We start from the raw sequence: 14,777 nt of genomic DNA on the forward strand, positions 1-14,777 counted from the left end.
GGTGTAGACACGATGGGCCGAATGGCCTAATTCTGCTCCCGGAACTTATGAACTTTTGAATCTATGAAGGAGATAGAGAACTAAGTTATATTGTGCCAAGAAGTCAATCTGTCCCTCAGCGTCAGCAAGATGAAGGAGTTAGTTATAGTGTAGAATATATTGAGTATAGAAGTTGGGATGTAATGTTAAAATTGTACAAGGCCAATTTTGGTGAGGCCAATTTTGGAGTATGGTGTACAATTTTGGTCGCCTAATTATAGGAAGGATATCAACAAAATAGAGAGAGTACAGAGGAGATTTACTAGAATGTTGCCTGGGTTTCAGCAACTAAGTTTCAGAGAAAGGTTGAACAAGTTAGGGCTTTATTCTTTGGAGCCCAGAAGGTTAAGGGGGGACTTGATAGAGGTCTTTAAAATGATGAGAGGGATAGACAGAGTTGACATGGATAAGCTTTTCCCAATGAGAGTAGGGAAGATTCAAACAAGGGGACATGACTTGAGAATTAAGGGACAGACGTTTAGGGGTAACATGAGGGGGAACTTCTTTACTCAGAGAGTGGTGGCTGTGTGGAATGAGCTTCCAGTGAAGGTGGTGGAGGCAGGTTCGTTTTTATCATTTAAAAATAAATTTGATAGTTATATGGACGGGAAAGGAATGGAGGGTTATGGTCTGAACGCAGGTGTATGGGACTAGGGGAGAATACGTGTTCGGCACGGACTAGAAGGGTCGAGATGGCCTGTTTCCGTGCTGTAACTGTTATATGGTTATATGGTTATGACCTTCAAGAAACAAGGTGTTATACATGCCCCATGTGATGGAGAATGTTCATGGATTCAGGTGGTGAGGCAATAAATATCAAAACACAACTTTGTCCTGGACCAACCACACTGAATCTACAGATGACAAAGCCCACCTATGCCTCGGAGATAGACACAAAATGCTGGAGTAACTGAGCGGGTTCAGGCAGCATCTCTGGAGAGAAGGAATGGGTGACGTTTCAGGTTGAGATCCATCTTCAAACTGAGGGTCGGGGGAGAGGGAGTCTAGAGATATGGAAGAGTAAGGTGTGAACATGACAGAGCAAAGCCGCTGATGAGAAGGAAATGTAGAACGGTTCATTGTAAGCTGAGGGGAAGGTGACAAAGAGGGATACGGTCAGTCATATTTAATCAGGAGCTGCACAGTGGAACTAGTCGGATAACTAGGATAGGACAGGGACGGAGAGAGAGGGAAAGCAAGAGTTACTCGACCTCTGGCTCTCTGAAGACTGAGAAAGTGCGGAAAGTCTTCAACGACCTTATCAACCTTGACAGATGTGGCGTAGGAAACATTCTATTGAGAATTATTTGGCAACAGCTCTGCCCAAGTCCACAGGGAATTGCAGAGAGATTCTAGTCCATCACCATTCCAAAACCAGTCATATGATGCCAGGTCTGTGTGTGTGTGTTCAGTTTAAGAAGGAACTGCAGATGCTGGAAAAAGCCAAAAATGCTGGGAGAAACCTCTACTGCACCACACACCCTGTGTGTGTTACCATTTAGTGTGTGATTTAGTCTCTCAACTCCTCCTTCTTCTCTGCAGTGTGTGTGTGTGTGTGTGTTTACAATATGGTCAATGTATTATATCAAGTGATTTTTTTTGATGTGTGACCGCTTACCATTCCAAAATGATTTGCGTGTGTGCTGCCCGCTGCGTGTAAATTCTTCTAATTTTGCATGGAATATGTAAGGGTTGCGCACAAAGGTCTGTGTGTGTGTGTGTGTGTGTGTGTGTGTGTGTGTGTGTGTGTGTGTGTGTGTGTGTGTGTGTGTGTGTGTGTGTGTGTGTGTGTGTGTGTGTGTGTGTGTGTGTGTGTGTGTGTGTGTGTGTGTGTGTGTGTGTGTGTGTGTGTTTATCTACCCACAATGGTGACGGCCCTATGACCCTCTCATCAACCCCGGTGACCTGGGTCACTGGACACACTGATGTGTGAGCCGGCGGAAGCAAGTTTGTTTAACTTTATATGTTCTTGCGCATTTCTCTTTTTTTGATATGAAAGGAACGTCATGTGTTAAAGATATGATGGGATCTCATTATTTGTCACAACAAATTATCAGACGAAAGATGTTAGGCTGAATCTTCCGGGAAAACAATGCAGGGAAGCGCTGAAAATCGTGCCAGGGACTTATGTTTGTTCTGGATCTTTATCAGATAATTTTGAAGCATTTCTAATTTGAACACAATGATTATGTCACATATTCCATGTCTTTTGAAAAATGAATATCTTGCTGATTTCAACTATGTTTTATAAGTGAAGCAGAGCAAATAACTCTAATTACTCCAGATAACAATATCTTACTCACAATCTGTTATTGACCCTCTTATACACAAACCACTCCCCATACATAAACATCTCCACTCCCATACAAGTGTTAAAAGGAAGCCAAGGTCTTCATGGAAGATAGACACAAAAAGTGTTGGAGTTTTACTCAGCAGGTCAGGCAGCATCTCGGGAGAAAAGGGACAGGTGACGTTTCGGGTCGAGACCCTTCTTCAGACTGACCTCTGGCTACTCCCTTGGTCTCCCGAAGGTGGCGCAGCAGTAGAGTTACAGCTGCCTTACAGCTCCAGAGACCCGGGTTCGATCCTGAATACGGGTGCTGTCTGTAGGGAGTTTGCACGTTCTCCCTGTTTGACCTTGTGGGTTTTCTCTGGACGCTCCGCTTTCCTCCCACATTCCAAAGACATGCAGGCTTGTAGGTTAATTGGCTTTTGTAAAACAATTGTCCCTAATGTGTAGTGTATGGGGTGATAGCAGGTCAGCGCGGACTCGGTGGGCCGAAGGGCCTGTTTTTACGGAATGCGTACTCAATTCATATCTTTGTTAGACACAAAGAACTGCAGATGCTGGTTGACAAGAGAAAAAAACACTGAGTGCTGGTGTAACACTTTGGGTCAGACAGCATCTCTGGAGAACTTGGATTGGCGGATCAGGGCCCCTCTTCGCTCATGGCAGTAGGGTAGAGAATGTTGGAAGTAGCGGCACGGTGGAGCAGCGGTAGAGTTGCTGACTAACAGCGCAGGAGACCTGTGATCGATCCTGACTAAGGGTGGTGGCTGTACGGTGTTTGAACGTTCTCCCTGTGACCTCGTGGGTTTTCTCCAGATGCTCTGGTTTCCTCCCACACTCCAAAGGCGTGCAGGTTTGTAGGTGAATTGACTTCTGTAAATTGTAAACTGTCCCTGGTGCGTAGGATAGTGCTAGTGTACGGGGTGATCACTGGCCGTAAGGGACAACTGTATCTCTAAACTCCAAGGTCTAAATGGTGGGGTTGGGGCAAAACCCGGCTAGTGATAGGTGGATACAGATGACGGGGGTGGAGGGGGGGCCACCGTTTAAGAATAAGGAGTAAAGGGCCTGTCCCACGAGCATGCGCCTGCATGCGGCAAGCGTGACCAAACAGGAAGCGGGGGGCGCGCGGTGGTCGAGTGATCCCCGTACGAGTTGACGTGAAGTTCGAGCGAAGTCCGCGGGAAGTTCGCGCATGACATAAGGCGTGAAGACACTGCGAACGGCGTCGAGACACTGTGCACGCCCGTCGAGGCGGTGCGTACGGCCTCAATGCGGCTGCGGGCCGGAAAGCCGTTGCCGCGCGGAATTTTTGGACAGTGTCTGTTGTAAGGAACGCCGCGCGATGTCGGGACCAGCTCCGTACAACTCGATATGGCTCCGGCGATCAAAGTGGGACCGGCCCCGCGAGGCCGTACGGCTCAAGCGACCACGTTAGGCCGTGCTTGCCGCATGCAGTCGCATGCTCGTGGGACAGGCCCTTAAGCCATTTAGAACGGAGACGAGGAAACACTTTTTCTCACAGAGAATGGTGAGTCTGCGGGATTCTCTGCCTCAGAGGACAGTGGAGGCAGGTTCTCTGGATGCTTTCAAGAGAGAGCTAGATAGGGCTCTTAAAAATAGCAGAGTCAGGGGATATGGGGAGAAGGCAGGAACGGGGATGATTCAGCCATGATCACATTGAATGGCGGTGCTGGCTCGAAGGGCCGAATGGCCTACTCCTGCACCTATTGTCTATTGCCACCTGTATATACTGCACTTTCCACCTTGATCTTGTTATTTGAACTGTGAAACCAGCCTATCAATGGGTTAATTCGCCTGTCAAGACAGCACAGAGTAAAATGTCCTTTGCATGCACTGAACATTATAACGATAACATCGCAGCCTGTAATATCTCTGCCATGCTTTCGACTACTATTATTTTTTATCTAGAAATAACTTAAATCTAAGGGTGTGACTGGGAGGGAAGTTTATCACGGAATTCAAAGAATATCAAAATTGCAATAAAATTTGTCTCAGCCAAATTTAAATTTCTTACTGATTGCATCTATGTCTGAACAAGTACATGAATCCAATCTAGCTTCAATTAAATTTAAGCAAACAAAACATCCTGCATGAACTTGTGGGCAGTCACGGTGGCGCAGAGTGTAGCGGCAGAGTCGCTGCCTTAAGGGCCCGTTCCACGAGCATGCGACTCCATGCGGCAAGCGCGACCTAACGTGGTCGCTTGAGCCGTACGGCCTCGCGGGGCCGGTCCCACTTCGATCGCCGGAGCCGTATGGAGTTGTGCGGAGCTGGACCCGACATCGAACGGGGCTCCGAAAAATTGACCGTGTTCAAAAATTCCGTGCAACAACAGCCTGCCGACGCGCAGCCGCCTCGACGCCGTACGCATTGGCTCGATGCCGGACGCAGCGTCTTGACGCCGTAAGTCACGCGCGAACTTCCCGCGGACTTCGCTCGAACTTCACATCACTCACTCGACCTCCGCGCGGCCCCCGCTTCCGGTTTGGTTGCGCTTGCCGCATGCAGGCACATGCTCGTGGGACCAGCCCTGTACGGGGATCACTCGACCTCTGCGCGGCCCCCGCTTCCGGTTTGGTCGCGCTTGCCGCATGCAGGTCGCATGCTTGTGGGACAGGCCCTTTACAGTGCTTGCAGCGCCGGAGACCCGGGTTCAATCCCGACTACAGGTGCTGTCTGTACAGAGTTTGGATGCTCTCCCTGTGGCCACTTGGGCTTTCTACAAGATCTTTGGCTTCCTCCCACACTCCAAAGACGTACAGGTTTGCAGGTTAATTGGCTTGGTTTAAGTGTAAATTGTTCCTAGTGTGTGTAGAAAACAGTGAATGTTGTCTCTGTACTGTACACTGACAATGACAATTAAAATTGAATCTGAAACTGAATCTGAATCGCTGGTCGGCAATACGTGGCTTTCTGTTCACTTTTGTTAATGTATTTTAAATTATGCCAACAAATGTAAACAGAAAGCCACATGCATCTCATATTTTGCTTGGGCAGCTTACAGGTGGTATGAATATTGATTTCTCTAACTTCAAATAACCCCTGCATTCCCTCAGTCACCATCCCTCCACCACCCAAGTCACTCCAGCTTCTTGTTTGCACCCAACAAACCGCTAACAATGGCCTGTTTCCTTTGTCATCGTTGCTTATTTGCAAAATCTTCCATTCATTGTTCTTTATCTCTCTACATCACCATCTATATATCTCGTTTTCCTTATCCCCTGACTCTTAGTCTGAAGAAGGGTCTCCGGCCGAAACGTCACTGATTCCTTCCCTCTAGAAATGCTGCCTGTCCCGCAGAGTTACTCCAGCTTTTTGTGTCTATCTTCGGTGTAAACCAGCGTCTGCAGTTCCTTCCTACATATTTAAAATTCCTGTTGGATTGTTATCTCTTCTTGACTTTCAGGAACACAAGTGTGTTCCGTTCACCGCTTCCCCAGCCGAGTAAAGTGCTGGAGCTGAATTACAATCCTCCACCCATCCCTCAAAGACATCTGCCGCCTTTGTCTTTGACGTCAAGGCCTAATGACATAAACAAACTTAATGAGATTTTCATTCACCAGAGGAAAACAATGCTATATTGTTTTTGAACTGGAAACAGGCACTTGAAGTGTTTTTCAACTGGTTCCTTAATAACCTTCAAATTTGGCTGGGACAGATCACGGACTCCAAAATACATATGATGAGTGATCGGAGCGCAATTAGGCCATTCGACCCATGAAGTCAGCTCCGCCATTCAAACATGGCTGATCTATCTTTCCTTCTCAACCCCATTCTTGTTTTTGATGGCAATCTGTTGATGACGTTGAGCTTGGCGGTGATAAGGCCTTCAACGTTGAGCTGCAGTAGCACTAAACCTCGACAGTTGGCGGCATTTAATGGTGCCGCCTGGCCTGGGGAGGGATGGCTTTTAGCGGTCTGCAGACGTGGTAAAGACATTGGTTTCGCTTTGCGAGCTTGCGAGCCTGAAAGCTACTCGTGGAGTAGGCCGCGTGGAGGCTGTCTTTGTCTCCTCCTGTGGTGGAGACCCAACACAGACAGTGGAGCACATAGTCACCAGTTGCCCCAAACATCGGCCACCGAATGGTGAACAAGGTCTGATTGACCTGGACGATGACGCGTTGGCCCGGCTCGCCTCAACGGAGCTACAGGTCTAGAAGACATACGACGGAAGAAGAAGAAGAACCCCATTCTCCTGCTTTCTCCCCGTAACCCCTGACACCCGTACTAATCAAGAAAATATCTATGGTTGTTGTTTTGGGTCTGAAGAAGGGTCTCGACCTGAAACATCACCCATTCCTTCCCTCCAGAGATGCTGCCTGTCCCGCTGAGTTACTCCAGCTTTTTGTGTCCATCTTCAGTTTGAATCAGCCTCTGTAGTTCCTTCCTACACAACAAGATACTGTATCTACATATCTATATCTGCCTTAAAAATATCCATTGACTTTGACCTCCGGTTTCACAACTTGGTGTAAAACCACCTTGGGCTGGACATTCCACTTGCCTGCAGATAGTTTTGAATGAACCAAGTCATCCAGGAGAGAGTGGTCCCTGCACAAAGCAGGAAAGGTGGGCAGGTGGAGCTGTAACCAGCAGCAGTGAAGCTAGCCGTTGCTAGGTTGTGTTGTAGGAAATAAACTAGAGTCAACAGTCAAGGGTGTTTTATTGTCATATGTCCCAGATACAACAATGAAATTCTTAAGGGCCTGTCCCACTCACGTGACTTTTCAGCGGACTGTCTGCAACCTTCAAACTCGGGGGCACCCGCCCGAAAAAACACGAGCTGGACCGACCGTCAGCGCGGAACACACACACACACGCACACACACACACACACGCACACACACACACACACACACACACACACACACACACACACGCACACACACACACACACACACACACACACACGCACATACGCACACGCACACACACACACACACACACACTCACACGCACGCACACACGCACGCACACACACACACACACACACACACACACACACACACACACACACACACATCGCAAAGGCGGGTGCCAGGGAAAGCGGGGGAGCACAGTCTGAAATTCACACGGTGTAAAGCCAAGGTGATACCCGCGATGAACAGGAAGGTTAAACACGGCTAGCACAGTGTACGGTAAGTCCTTTAACTAGAACAGGAGGGAGGGGAGAAGGGGGGAGGAGGGGGGAGAAGGAGTGGAGACATTTTTAAGAAACCAGACAACTTTTAATAAGCCAGAGATACACAACTGTGAAGTTTAGCGGGCATTTAACATTACCGGTCGGTTTTCCTTGGTTCTGAAAACTCGTGCTTACTTTTTTTTTCCCCCAATGAGCCATCTAAAATGCCCGGTCAGCAAAGGAGATTACCTGCTGCTGCCTCGACTACCTACAACGACATGCCGACCCCACTACCACTGCACTACGACTTCAAAAGTATCGATTTTCTCCATGCCGACCAATTTTTGATCGTAGTAAATTTTTCAACATGTTGAAAATTTTTCCGCGACCAAACTGAGGTCGCGAGCAGTAACCGCTGTGCAGGAACTCCTCTTGACCATGAAGGAGACTTACCAGAGACCACCTACGACCACATGTCGACCATGCCGCGAGCTTGTGGCGAGCGCAGTATCCTAAACTCGCCAATAAGGTCGCCATAGTGGGATCGGCCCAGATAGACACATAAAGCTGAACGCAGCAGGACAGGCAACATCTCTGGAGAGAAGGAATGGAATTCTTCCAAGGAAGGGTCTCGACCCGAAACCTCACCCATTCCTTCTCTCCAGAGTTGCTGCCCGTTCCACTGAGTCACTCCAACTTTCCGTGTCTATCTTCGGTCTAACCCAGCCTCTGCAGTTCCTTCCCACATATTTTAAATTCCCGTTGATTTGTTATTTCTTCTCCCCGCTGCCCCGCTAAGTCCGTGCCTTGCAGGGTCCGCTCTCGTTTCTCAGCCCCCGTAAGGGGAGACGGCAGGGTGTAGCGGACCTGGAGGAGAAACCAATAGCAAGAACTGTCCGAAGACTGAAGAAGGATCTCGATCTGAAACGTCCACCCATTCCTTCTCTCCAGAGACGCTGCCTGTCCCGCTGAGTTACTCCAGCATTTTGTGTCTGAACTATTTTACTGTTTTCTATTAAATTGATTATCTCTGGACATTCTCAACCCAGGGGGTCCGTGGAGACTCGACCATTGAACACATTCTAGAAAGAAACAATGGCGTTTTCAATATGAAGAGCCATCGACCTGATGGAGGAAATCATCATAAGCCATAGTCATGATGAACGGAAATGTTGGCATGTGGAGATTAGACTGGTGCACTCCAGTTTCTGCCTTGTATTGTTCCTATAATCAGCTGTAGGTCAGCCAATGCCAGCTGATTGTTCTGGAAAGCTCCCGTTCCCAGAAAGTTCGGAAAAGGTCTCGGTACTTCAGAGTCCAGCATTTGGGGAAATGGCAAGAGCTGACACTAATGAAACTGGTATTTCTTGGCACAATAGTGCTTGTACAATAACCATAACCTCAATTCTGAGTAGATTTCCTCCAATTGTTTTCGAGTTAGTTGTTTTCATGCCCTTGTGGGCTTCTGCTAATCAAGGACATGATGACGGATAACTCTAACCCTTGATGCTGTCACTCATACTCTGAAGAAAAGATGCATAGCTCGTCAACAATGCAGACTTCAACAACAGAAAATTACCAAAGTCAAGCATAATAAATACAGCTGGAACATACGCCATTAAGATCCCAACATCTGAAACCATAGCATTTCGAGAGGGAGCAGGAAAGACAACTGGTGATAGACACAAAATGCTGGAGTAACTCGGCGTTGACAGGTGACATCTGGGTAAAAGGAATGGGTGACGTTTTGGGGAATTATGCAAGGCTACTTCATTCATGGGAACTGTACAAGCATTTGGACTGGATATAGACACAAAAAGCTCAGTGGATCATGCGGCATCACTGGAGTTTGTGTGCTATTATTGCAGTGTATTTTCCCATACGAAAACAGAACCATTTTAGTTTAGTTTACTTTAGAGATACAGCGTGGAAACAGGCCCTTCGGCCCACCGGGTCGGCGCCGACCAGCAATCCCCGCACATTAACACTATCCTACACACACACTAGGGACAATTTTTACATTTACCAAACCAATTAACCTACAAACCTGTACGTCTTTGGAGTGTTGGAGGAAACCGAAGATCTTGGAGAAAATCCACGCAGGTCGCGGGGAGAACGTACAAACTCCGTACAGACAGCACCCGTTGTCGGGGTCGAAGCCGGGTCTCCGGCGCTGCAAGCGCTGTAAGGCAGCAACACTACCGCTGCGCCACCGTGCCACCTTGAAGCACCAAGTCAAATGATGGAACCTCGTTGTATCATTTGTGTGATTTGCTCTAGACTTGGAATGATTCAAGGTGGCAGAGTGAAGTTGGCGAGCTGGGGGAGGTTTATAGGGAAGGCCAGAGAATTCTGTCCAGATTCATGGACAGTTTCTTCCCAGCTGTTACCAGGCACCTGAACCATCGTACCACAACCAGAGAGCAGTCCTGAACTACTATCTACCTCATTGGTGACCCTCAGGCTACCTTTGATCGGACTTTACTGGCTTTACCTTGCAATAAACGTTATTCCCCTATCATGTGTCGGAAGGAACTGCAGATGTTGGTTTAAACTTTAAACTGAAGGCAGACACAAAATGCTGGAGTAACTCAGTGGGACAGGCAGCGTCTCTGGAGAGAAGGAATAGGTGACATTTCAGGTTGAGGCCCTTCTTCCTTTATCATGTATCTGTACACTGTAAATGGGTCGATTAGAATCATGCATTGTCTTTCCGCTGACTGGATAGCACGCAGCAAATGCTTTTCACTGTGCACGTGACAATAAACTAAAGTGAACTGAGGGTGCCGTGAATCAGGTTTCCAGGCACAGTATTCCAAGCGTGGAGCGACGAGGGATGACACTGGAGTGAAGGGAAACGGTACCGCATCAACATTGCAAACTTTCAGCATTTGCTGCTGATAAACTGACGTAAACAGAGCAAGATCTAGCACCTTACATGCAAGGGGCCCTTGCCCAGAAGCTGAAGTAGCAGAGTACAAAGAACCCCATCTGGGGAAAGGTCCCAACCCAAACCCTCGCCTATCCCCATGTCCCCCAGAGATGCTGCCCACTGATTACTCCAGTTTAAGTTAATTTGCTCTTTAGCTCTGGAGGAGCAGAATTAAGCCATTTGGCCCATCATGTCTACTCTGCCGCCCAATTGCGGGCTGATCTCTCTTTCCCTCTCAACCCTATTCACCTGCTTTCGCCCCATAACCCCTGACACCCGCACTGATCAAGAATCTGTCAAACCCCGCCTTTAGAGCCATCTGTGGCAATGAATTCCACAGATTCACTACCCTCTGACTCAAGAAGTTCCTCTTCATTTCCTTTCAAAAGGCAAATTGTTTTATTCTGAGGCTGTGACCTCTGGTCCTAGGCTCTCCCACCAGTGGAGACATCCTCTCCACACCCACTCTATCCAGGCCTGTTTTCACCCCAAGAAGAAGGTTTGAATTCTCTTCATGTGTAATTTCTCATTTGTCATTTGTCAGCTTTTCATCCCTGCTCATCGATTTAACACCACTTTAATTAGTCGGTTAGTTCGATACAACCCAGTAATTAGAGTGTTGTTAAATCAAAGAGCAGGGATGAAAAGCTGACAAATGGTGATGGTGTAGAATAAATGACACATGAAGAGAATTCAGATCTGCTTCAGGGAATTGCAACATTTCTCTTTGCACCAACAGCTTTGAGAAGAGGCAGTGGGAGCAATATCGAAGATCGTACTTCGGTTGGAGGGATGCATCAGTTTTCATTATTTTAGAGATACAGCGTGGAAACAGCGGCCATCGGGGGTACCATTGGCATTCACATTCTTGATGGACCATGTGGGTTTTCTCCAGGTGCTCCAGTTTCCTCCCACATTGCAAAGATGTGCATTCTCATTCATGATGGACATTCTAAAGCAGGGGTTCCCAACCTGGGGTAAATGTACCCGTCAGGGTGTAAATTTCGCCTACCCAGGGGGTAAATTTGTTGATTCTGGGTTTATACATATTTTCTCTCATTGACTGACTGTGTTTGGTTCTGGTATACCGGTATCTGTTCATCATTAGTTGTTCATAAATAGGTGAAATGACAATGTTCAAGAAGGAACTGCAGATGCTGGAAAATCGAAGGTACACAAAAATGCTGCCGCACCCGGTGAAATAACAATGTTATGTGCTATTAAAGTTGCCAGGGGTAAACGGGACGAAAAAGGTTGGGAACCACATTTCTAAAGCAAGCACAACAAAATTATGGCAACTACAATCTCAATGCTTATTGACTCTTTTTTTAAAAAAGAGTTTGACATATATCTCACCTCGTTTTTGTTTGGTTTATGTTTGAGATCATGGAGATTAAATATTAATTACACAATCCTGATGGAATTAGGGATGATAATGTCATTCCAGGTTTCTGGTGAATTAGTGGGTTTGCTGGGAGGATGTGGACATTATCCAAATGTTAACTCAATTGCAGCTGCACCATAGTTGACCTCGGTTTCCTCTGGGATTTCTCCAAGTGAAAGGGCCCAGTCCTGGACGTCGGTCAATGAGGGCTTCACATTCATCCAAATTCAGTGGGTTCTTGTAGCAATCTCTCATTCCGATTCTCCCACCATCGGGAAGAAGGTGCAGGAGCAAGTGAACCGTGACCACCAGGTTCAAGAAGGGTTTCTACGCATCAGCCATCAGGCTCTTGAACACCACACAACACTATCAGGGCATCAGGGCGGCTCAGCGGTAGAGTCGCTGCTTTACGACGCCTGCTGCCAAAACCAGCAGGGGTTATCATCAAGAAGGATAACCCTTGTGTAGGAAGGAACTGCGGATGCTGGTTTACACCGAAGATAGATACAATAGACGGTAGGCGGCGCGGCTCTGGCCAGCAGCGGCCTCTGCAGCCTGTCCGCGTTTTTATTATTTTTTGTCTGTGTTTTTATGTAGTTTTTGTTATTTTATGTTGGGGTGTTTATGTGGGGGGTGTGTGTGTGGGGGGGCGGGGGTGGGAAACTTTTTGAATCTCTCCCTGCACTGGAGACCCGACATTTTGTCGTCGGGTCTCAGGTGTCGTTGAGGCAGCAACGAGGAGCGGCCTCCAACAGGAAGAGACCGGGGACTCAGGTGTCGACTCACCGTTGCCGTCGCGGAGCTGGCCGAGTCCGGGCGGGTGGAGTGGTGGAGGAGCGCTGCTGCTGCTGCTGCTGCTGCGGCCCGACCGGAGAGTCGGAGGCTCCAACGACGGGTCTGTGGACGACGGCACCGGGAGCCCACGGCTCCCTGGAGGGAGACCGCTTTTCGGGGCTCTCGCAACGGCGACTTCTCCCGCCCGTGTTGCGGGGTTGAAGAGCTCCTGGAGCGGGGCCTGACATCACCGCCCCGCGCGGCTGGAATGGCCGCGGACTCTGCGAGCGCACGCCGGGGGCTCCAACACCAAGACCCGGTGTGCGACCTCGCACCACCCGGCGTGGCTTTAATGGCCGCGGGACAATCGCCATCGCCAGCCGGGGGCTATGACTTTGACTCTGACATCGGGGGGGGGGAGAGTGCAGTGGAGAGATACGTTTATTTGGCCTTCCATCACAGCTATGTGATGGATGTTTATGTAAAATGTAATTATGTTGTGTCTGGGGTCTATTTGTGTGTAATGTATGGCTGCAGAAACGGCATTTCGTTTGGACCTCCAGGGGTCCAAATGACAATTAAATTGACTCTTGACTCTTGACTTGACAAACTGAGTCTGAAGAAAGTTCTTGACCCGAAACGTCACCCATTCCTTCTACCCAGATTTGCTGCCTGTCCCGCTGAGTTACTCCAGCATTTCGTGTCCATCTTCGGTGTAAACCAGAATCTGCAATTCCTTCGCACACACGCACGCCTCTGATCTGTCCAAATTCCAGCACATTGATGCAATCACAATGATGGCTCACCAATGCTTCTACTGCATTAGAAATGTGAAGAGATTTGGTTTATCACCATTGAATTTCTTCAGGCATTTGGTGGAGAGCTTAATGGCTAGTTGCATGACAGCCTGATTTGGTAATCCAATTGCTTAAATGCAGCAGAAAAATGGTAGGCATTGTCTGATCTATCACAGGCATTGACTTCTCAAACAATGAGGTTGTGTGTTTAACAATGATGAAAATATGTGGTGATTTTATTTGTTTTTCTCCCTCCTTTCACTGAGATAAATGGACAGTTCACATCAATGCAGCATTCAAGTCAAGAGCCAGAGAGTGTTTAGTTTTCAGAATAATGACATTCTTATTTGCAGCAGCTTAACAGACCTGTGGAGCCAATATACACAGACAAATATAATAATCCAAAAAGTTAATGTAGCCATAATACTGGTGTTTAAAAAAAGTCGGTAGTGCAACCAAAGACACAGTCCATAGACTCTTCACAGCACTCACTACTTACAGCAGAATATCGTTACTCATATCCGAGATTCGACTTTTGACCGCGTCATTCGAAAGGGAAATCTGCCTGAACTTGTTTGACTGCTGTTCCCCCAGCACTAACTTCGCTGCTTCAAGAAGGCATGGCTTGATAAGCTCTGCACCATGGCAGACAGGGAGAGGCTTCAGAGGGTAACCAGGACAGCGCAGAGGATCATTGGCTGCCCTCTCCCCTCCCTGATGGACATCTACACCTCCCGCTGCATTAGCAGGGCAAAGAAGATCATCAAAGACAGCTCCCATCCTGCGTTTGGACTGTTCGACCTGCTGCCCTCTGGAAGGCGCTATAGGTGCATCAAATCCAGGACAAACAGACTCAGGAATAGTTGCTTTCCGAGAATTATATCTACTATAAATTCAAATTCACACATGCACTGACTACACCGCCCAACACGGACTTCCATCTGTATATATGTATATATGAATGTAGCGCCGCAGAATTTGTGCACCTATTCCCCCCCCCCATCTCCCTTCTGTTTTTTGTTTTTTCTGTTTCTTGTTTTTTGTGCTAAATTGTATGTATGCACTGAGTACGAGCAGCTTTCAGTTTCACTGTACATGTATAGTGACAATAAATGGCATATCTATATCTAATATCTGATGAGCTGAGCGATTCGATAAGCAATCCGGTATGAAGCCTCCAACGCTGCTTCATTTTGACGAGCGCAGTGACCCGTCGAACCGATGCGGGAACCTTTGAGTGCGGCTTCTTTTCGTTTGAAATAGTCCACTCCCTTCCCCGCCAGGTCGCTGTGACAAGACTCCAAATGGAACTTCAGTTTTCTGGGCTTGATGCTCTCGTGGCTCAAAACCTTGGCACAGTTAAAACATTGGTGCTCGACCACGGATTTTTCAACAATGCTTGTGAAGCCGAACTT

Source organism: Leucoraja erinacea, chromosome 28, assembly GCF_028641065.1.
Source record: "Leucoraja erinacea ecotype New England chromosome 28, Leri_hhj_1, whole genome shotgun sequence".
NCBI classification, from domain to species: Eukaryota; Metazoa; Chordata; class Chondrichthyes; order Rajiformes; family Rajidae; genus Leucoraja; species Leucoraja erinaceus.